This window comes from Podarcis cretensis (assembly GCF_951804945.1).
Source record: "Podarcis cretensis genome assembly, chromosome: 1".
Lineage (NCBI taxonomy): Eukaryota > Metazoa > Chordata > Lepidosauria > Squamata > Lacertidae > Podarcis > Podarcis cretensis.
Window position 1 is genome coordinate 92,670,328 of NC_137170.1, and position 8,505 is coordinate 92,678,832.

Genomic DNA, 8,505 nt, shown 5'->3' on the forward strand with positions numbered 1-8,505 from the left:
AAAATGGCTTATGGTAGGTTGTGAAATATTGCCCCCCCCCAATAATTTATTCAGGTTGGCACCCCTGAAGGGCAGTGATATAAACTGTTTCCACACTGCCCAGGGTCCCTGCTTGTCACCAAGCAGCTTTGTGATTTATGAGGTGATACAAAGACAATTTGATATTCAACCAATGTAATGTGCTTGGGCCACACGCGTTATGTTCTTGTTGGAGAGTTAAAATAAAGTTTTTGTTTAACTTTCTGCCTTCAGTGTTCTTAAAACCTTCCATGACGGGAAGACTGTTTCAGGAAATATTGATAAGCTGGAGTCATTGCTTAATGTGACATAGAAGCCAACTCCTAGGGGCCGAGGTCCCTTCCCCCCTCCCAATAAAAATATTTGAGGGTGCTGAGCCCTGTCAAAGTTGATGTCATTGCCATTCAAATGGTGTTTGTGCGCCACATCTTGTGATTGATTATGTGGGGCGAGGCTTACCTGCCCCCATATTTTATTCAATTTGGCACCCCTGTGATTGCTGGGGGGGGGGTAATTAGGTTTGGTGTGTATTTGCATGTGAACCTGCCTAATCCACAGAGTCCAAAACAACATGCAAGCTGAAACACACAACCATCCTTCAAAATTTGCACTCCTCTGTAATTTGTGAGGCAGTTCATGGACCAAAAAGTGTGCATAAAAATGAACATATTGATATAATATTCATAATATACAAAGGTGCATAATATGAGGGGAAGTTGTTTACCAAAATGGGCAGGCAAGGGCCCACACCCCAGCTCCCTAGCTGGCCAAGTGAGGCTCACCAGTTCTGGGAGGAGGTGTGTGGTTCCTCAGCTGGTGTAGGATTGGAACAGGTGATGGTCACATGCCTCATCAAGCCCAGATGCTGCAATCAGCAGGGAAAGTACAAAAGTGAAGCAGAGCTGAAGGGCTGTGCTTAAGTGCTCATGTTGATGGACCTTGATGCTCTTGGACCTCTATGGTGCTGTGCTTTGGGTTTGACTCTGGACTGTTTCCTGACTGTTGGACTTCAGACTTGGCTACTTGAATAGACCCTGGATTGTGTTCCCTGACCTTTGGACCTTGTTTGTGAGGATTGGCACACCCACCCACCCTGGACTTTGGACTTGACGTACTAACTTGCTGCCAGGTAGGCCAGGGGTTCAGGACAGAAGAGGGCAAGAATGTGCAATTATTTCAATTGCACATATTTTGGCTTAGGTACTGTGGGTCATTGGGAAAGCAAGGAGACCTGAATGACTGTGTAACCTGTGTAGATTGTATGGTAAACCGAAATAAATAAATAAGGTGCCCGTGTTTACAGAGTCAAATACACTGGCATGATTTGGCTGCATAAATGCATTCTCCCAGGACTTGCTTACTACCTCTGCTCTTCTCTTCAGCTCTAATAAGGAAGTTTTTAAGCTCTCACCAGGGCCAGTGCATTCGTAGAGCTGCACCAATTGAGTTCACAGGGTTTGCTGTGAAATCAGGCAAGAGTACCTCATAGATAGGCCCTGTGCTAATCTTCCTTGAGGGAGAGAGAGGGAAGCAGGTTGGCTTGCTGACTGGGCAGCACTAGTTGATTTGTGCACCTTTATATTCTGAGACTTGCCTCTTTGGAGAGTGGTGGATAAGCTTTGGGCTAGTGGGGTGCTCAGAGCAGATGGGACTTACCATGCGCATCTTAGGGGCTGAGGTCCCTTTGGTCCCCTCAACAAAGTATTTGAGGGGATTGCCCCCCCCCCAAGTTGATGGCCATTGCCATTCAAATGCTGTGTGTGTCTTGTGATCGGTTTTGTGGGGTGGGGCTTACCTGCCCCCTTAATGTTTTTTTTCAAGTTGGCAATCCTGGCTCCCTCTCCTACCACCTGATAGCTTACTTGTGGCCCCACAAACCATCATGATCGAAGGAGAGGTGGCATGATGGATTTAAATGAGAAGGAGGTTTGTCCTTTCTTTGGGGGTGAGTGAGTCTGAAGGGAAATAAACATTTTGAGGGAAGGGGAAATTGAAGAGGGGTTTTTTGGGGGGTGGGAGAATTAATGTTTGGCTATCCATGTGGGAAAAATGCTCCCTTGTTCCCAGCATCTGTATTGAGAGATATACTGCATCTTACCATGGGGGTTTCATTTAGGAATCCAGGTTGACAGGATAATCTTTAATGGGAGGAGCTGGCGTAGAGCAAGTAAAAGCGACTTTGGGTTGGTGGAACTGATGAGGAAACATGTGACAGACAGTGGCGTAGCGTGGGGGTGCAGTGGGGGCTGGCTGCACCGGGCGCAACATCTGGGGGTTAGGGCTAGGGGGCGCAAATTACTTGCCTTGCCCCGGGTGCTGACACCCCACGCTACGCCACTGGTGACAGAGAATGCATGGCTCCAGGATTTATTCAGGGCAGGAGTGATGTCATATGCCCAATGGACTGTCCTTGATCTGGCAAGTGAATTAGAGGTTAGTATTTTCTTTGATGGTGTTCCTACTTCACATTAGCACTTTAAATGGTAACACTTCTTAGCATTTCAAACTAAAAGCTAAATGTTGCATTTCAGTTAGCTTAATGCTTTTTACAGGCTGAACCTAATGTGGTCAGAAGTACACATCGCTGAGCTCAATGAGGCTTTCCCCAATAAACTACGCACAGGATTGCAGTCATTCTGGTCCTCATAAACTGGGCTATATGTTATGTACTGTTGCTCTTTGGTGTGTATGTACATATACATGTGTGTACACACAAGCATATGCATACATATGCACACACATACACATTCTGTGATGAGTGGTTTGGCAGGATATATGGGACTTGTCATCACCCTCATTTCTGGAGTGCTCCAGTGATTTTATATAATTAAGATTCAGATACTGCCAGTGCTTTAGTACTTTTTTTGGTGATAATACTCACCAGCATGGAGTACTGTCACTCTTTCTTTTTTTTGGTTTCTCATGGCAGCCATTTTGTGGGGGTGCCCCCTTGGTCCTTTTATCAAGATAGGAGTACCAGAGCCTCATTTTTCACCCATCCCGGAAGCACTGGATACTGCTTTCCTAGAGTTGAGATCACAACTGCTGTCGACATGAGCAAAGAGTCCTAGGGTGTTTCAGCCACACATCCTTGCTGACTACTTTGACTCATTCATTGGTCTTTTCTCTTGAAGGCAGCAAAGATTCACCAGAAATAGCAACCTTGAGATGAAAACTTGGTGAGTCAAAATCCTTCATCTTGGAAGAGACAGCTGATTCTCTTTCAACTCCCTCCCAGCTCTGAACCATCCCTGGATGTGGTGTGTGTGTGTATATATATATATATATATATATATATATATATATATATATATATATATATCAGAGTCTGAAGCGAATTCAGATGTTTCAGTTCAGCATCACAGATCATGAAAACAGAATGGTTTAGTGTTATTATGGTTTAGCATTATTTGAATGAGAATCTCAGGCTCATCAGAACCTCCCCCACCCACCTCTGGCACACCTGTGAGAAGATTGAAAGCTTTCACCTCCACTTTCAACTAAGTAAAACTATGGTTATGTTTGAATAAGAAACTGTGGTTAGTCTTAACTATGGTTCATTGAACCAAGCCAATTTCAAACCATGGTTTATGAAGCTGGCTTGTTTCCTTAAACCTTAGTTATGATTAACCACACTTCAAGCTTCAGGTGACTGGATGTAATCAACTGCAGTTAAGTGAAAAGAGAAATGAAAGCTTCCAATCTCTTCTTTTCCCCTTTCCACACCGGAGGAGGAGTCAGAAGGAAGAAGACAGAAGCCCAAGGCTTGTGCACATCATGCTGAACTATAGTTTATCTTTATGTCTGAACCAGGCCATTGTGAAAGCAACAACCATTTGAGAAGACCATATAAAAGACAATTTCATTTGCTAGATACATGCAGACTGTGACAAACACTCTACCTGCTGTGCTGTAATGAGTACCCCTGGCGCATGATACAAAGTGAGATGGTTCCTAGCTAAATCCTCCAAGAAGCCAAGAGGCCACAATAAAGGTGCTTGATTAAAACTCATTTGCCAAGATTTATTAAATAAAATAGCAGTGCAGTTTGGGGAGGTGAGAAGGAGCTGATAAAGAAGTGTCATGAGCCAGCCTACCTGTTGAGACACTCTCTAATTATATATTTATCCAACTTGGTGCTACACAGCTTGCGGGGTGGGGGGTGGGGGTGGGCAGGAAGATAATTAGAGGTTATGAAAATGTCTACGAAGTGATATCATGATACCTAAATATAGTGATTTTTTTCTGAAGCATTTTGTGTTGTTTTAGATAGAACTTTGATGCTGTTCATTCCTCAACACAATACCTGTTTCTTTGATACAAGGGTGGGTTGGATGTAATGAAGTGTAACTCTCCTATAGCAATTTCTGATACAGTGCAGCTTGAAATCTCCCCTTTTCTGTGCTTTTCTAGATTACACCACCAATAGCTAGTCAAATAGTACATTAGCTTGTCCACTCCATTTCCCAGTTCTGGGGTTTTGGTGCATAATGGCCGATAAACAGGGAAGACCACAGAGTTTTCTCTTACAAACTTTTAAAGTATTATCGTGGTTGAAATTCCAAATACTCACATCATACTCCTTGCTCCTCCCCCCAAAATCCCCCAAACTGATAAAAAGAGGTATTATAAATGGAACCACATTTTGACATATTTTTCTGCTTCCCATCAAAATGAGATCTGACTTTGAAACTGAATTCTGAACTGTTTCAGATGACAGGAGATGGACATACAGCTAAGCTTGGTGTACCAAATCAGTCACATCAATACCATCCCTTTAGAAGACTTTTATAATAATTTAACAGTCTTGGGCCCCGCCCCCCAAAGAATACTGGGAACTGTCATTTGTTAAGGGTGCTGGGAACTGGAGTTCTGTGCGGGGTCTCCTAACAACTCCCAGAACCTTTAACGAACTACATTTCCATAATTTTTTTATTTTTTTATTTTTTGAGGGAAGCCATGGCAGCTGATGGGTGCTTGAAATGTATGTGTGGATGTGTTTAATGGAAGGCAGGCAGCCTATAAGGAAGTTTTCTTGTGAGGCTTGTCTTCATTTGAATGGAGAATGTCATGGCAGATTGTGACCATTGCTGGCCAAAGGAGATAGTTCATCCAGGGAAGATGCCTGGGTGTATGTATTAATTGCTGCTTGCAGGACAATTAGGTTAACTGAGGGCAGGACATTTGTCCAGATAACCAAGCTTATCTCTGAATTCCCTGGATTTTATGGGTTTCAGTCTGATTCTGAGCAGGCCTACAGGGTGTTTTCTGGACGGATTAGCTGGACCTCCACTGGAACAATTCCATCCCTGGTACCAACTGGACAGGAGGCCTTTTAAATTATTATTCCCCGCCCCCTCCGTGTGCTTCTAATTCCTCTTATCTACTTGCCTCTGCTAAGCCAAATAGCTCTGAAACGGGAATTAGCATTGGGTACATGACAGGATGGGTGGAGAACATACTTCTTGGAGGGGATTTGAAAGGCTCATGGACATGTCATAAACTGACTTTGAAAACCACTCCTCAGAGTGTGCTCAGCAGAGGGATGGTTTGTGTCATCCTTCTCTCTCTCTCCCCACCCCTCAGCTTCAATTATTTTATCAGGGGTATTAGTTTGGGAAAACAGGAATGTACACAGGCCAGCATTAACAAGACAATGAACTTACATGACCTAATGTCTTATCCATCTTAAAACCTGACTCTGTATATTGGTGTTCAACCTCCAGAGCTCACCGGATTTCTACCGACACAAGAGTACAACTTGTTCCTTTGCTCTGGTATCACCAGCTCCTGGCACTGCTACCCTCTCAGGTGCCTTGAATCAGGGCAATTTTGCCTAGCTTTCTTTTTTATGTGCTAGGTTTTCTATGCACACACAGGGGCTTTCCTGTGGGGAACATTCCAGGATTTTATTCCTACTCACACAGCCTGAAGTGATGCAATTCAGGAACCGCTTCATCATTTTATTCTACAGGCTCCTTACAACACACTGGTTCTGGAGAAAGGCCACTGCCGTATGCAGGGAGCCTGACTGCAAGAATTTGCAGAATGGTGTAGCACAAATGAAACAGCTGGCTCAAATTTAAAGCTTCCTGAAATGTCTGGGGCATTGGAAATGATTTAATTTGTTGCTGTCCTGTGACATTGGCTATGATAAATCCCATGCATGCCTGGTAAGGAGGATTTCAATGTTCTTCTGTTCTTGCTTCTGCAAAGCACCTGGCATTATCTTCACCATAAAGGGGAGTGAGATGCCATCCCATTGATTTTTAGGGAAACCTAAAGTCATCCTACGTATGTTCAGCAGATGCAAAACCATACAGGAATGTTGCACAGAGCAGAGTTGCACCAGTAATGCAATAAGTTGCTTGACTTAGGAGAGCTGAGAGGGGCAAGCAGTTGCAAAGACAGCTCCATCTTCCTCCAGCTACTGAAGCCACATTAAGCCTTGAAGGAAGAGGGAGCTGTCTATCCAAGTGCCTGCTTGCAGCCTTTCCAGCTCCTCAGCTCTGACCCAGTCAAGGATAGAAGATGGAAGTAACCCCTGTAATGACACCAGAGCAGAGGTGCCGAACAATTCCGCAGGCTGTTTCTGTTAAATTCAATGGCCACCATCGTGGGTGGCTTATAGGGCTCTGTCCCTGATCCCATCCATTCTCTTTGCTATTTGTAGACCTGCTTTATGCTTTCTGGTGCCTGGTAGGATTGGTGCTGCAGACGAACTGAATTTAGTAAGAGCATTTTCAGGCATCTGTGTTTAACATGTGCCAAAGTGGGTGGCAAAGCACCATCTGGTGTTTCAGTAACATCACTAGTGGGCTGGATTTTATTTTCTTGATGGGGTTTTCTGCTGATAGCTGCTTAGGTTTTCTTTTAGATTGTAACCTTTCACAGGGGATTGTTTTATGCATGTACGCAGGCACTTGTGAGGTACAGCTGAATGCTCATTTCACTGTGGAACACAGGCTTCCTATGATCTGTATACCACAGCAAGAACAGCAGCAACAAAACAATTTTTAAAATCACACTGCAAGTGTTACCAATGCCAGGATATCTGTGCTCTGTTTCTTGTGAAGAGTTCCCAGCTCTTCTGCAGCTGTGAATACATCACCTGTCTGTTACTGTTAAATGTTAAAGGTGTGCCTTTATTATTTTTATTACATTTGTATGCCATCTATACCCATAGATCTCAGCTCCAGTTACCACTGACTGCAATTTTCATATCTCATTGCCATTTAGCTCCTACATTATAATTTTCTCTTCTATATGCTTGCAAACTAAATAGTTCATTTCATGCATCGAATGAAGTGGACTTAAGTGCACGAAAGCTTATGACACAATAAATTTGTTAGTCTTTAAGGTTCCATAAGACTCTTTGAGTGCATCTGCCGCAAGAGCTCAACATAGCTCCCCGCTCCCCCCGAGGGTGGGGTGGGAATGAATAACATTGCATACTGTACATATTTTCTTCAGGGATTACCAGGTACACATGCTTATGCCCTGTTGAAAGCAGTCAGGGATCAACAAAGAAGCATAAATGGGCACTGGCTGCAAGAATGTAGCTTCATGTGATGCTAGCATAGTGATACTGCTACGTTCTACCTGCACTGGCTAAAAAAACTCCCTATAATTAGAAAGACCTGTAGCTCAGTGGCAGAGCACATGTTTTGAAAACACAGGACACAGACCTAGTCTTTGACACCACCAGTCTTTTCTAGACGTATTCTCCATGGGTTTCTCTTTCCACCTTTTAAAATAATTCAAGCTAGCAGCCCTCACTATATTTGGTGGTAGTGCATCTCAAAGCTCAGCAACAAGCTATGTGAATAAATGTTCTTGTTTGTTTGTCCTGGTTCTCCTGCCAGTTTCTCTGCATCACCTTCTAAGCTCTACAAGCTTTTTAAAAATACTTTTTAAAGTAAATTTTATTGGTTTTATATCTAGCTCTCACTCACTCAGGTTTTTTTTCTCTCTCTCTCTCTCTCTCTCACACACACACACCTGTAGCTAAGGGAGCCATCATAAAATGGAAATAGTGTTAGATGTAAGAATGCTGGGGCACTTTTGCACATCCATTGTGGGAGTGTTGCAGGAGTTGTTCTCCTGGTGGAGTGGAGCTGCAGGTCTCCCAGCAGCAGTGTTGTGTCTCCTTACCTGGAGGAAAGGCTGCGGCCTATGCAGATGTACCAGTGGAAGCACCTGATTGGCTCGGCCCATGCACCAGTGTAATGCCATCAAAAAAACTCCCCCCCTCCAAGGCACTTTTTAATCTGCTGCCCTTAATAAATAAGCAGTCAGTGGTGCCTGGTGCCCACTGGGGCTCATAGGGCAGAAGGCAGGGTAGAGCCAGAGGCAATGATAGGAGGGGCCAAGTATTTCTAGTTTTGTTTCCCACTCTTTTTCCTCTCTGCTGAGTTCCACAAAGGCAGTGCTGGGACGAAGGATGAGGAAGCTGGCAAGTGGTGCCACACCCTGGGTGGATGTGAG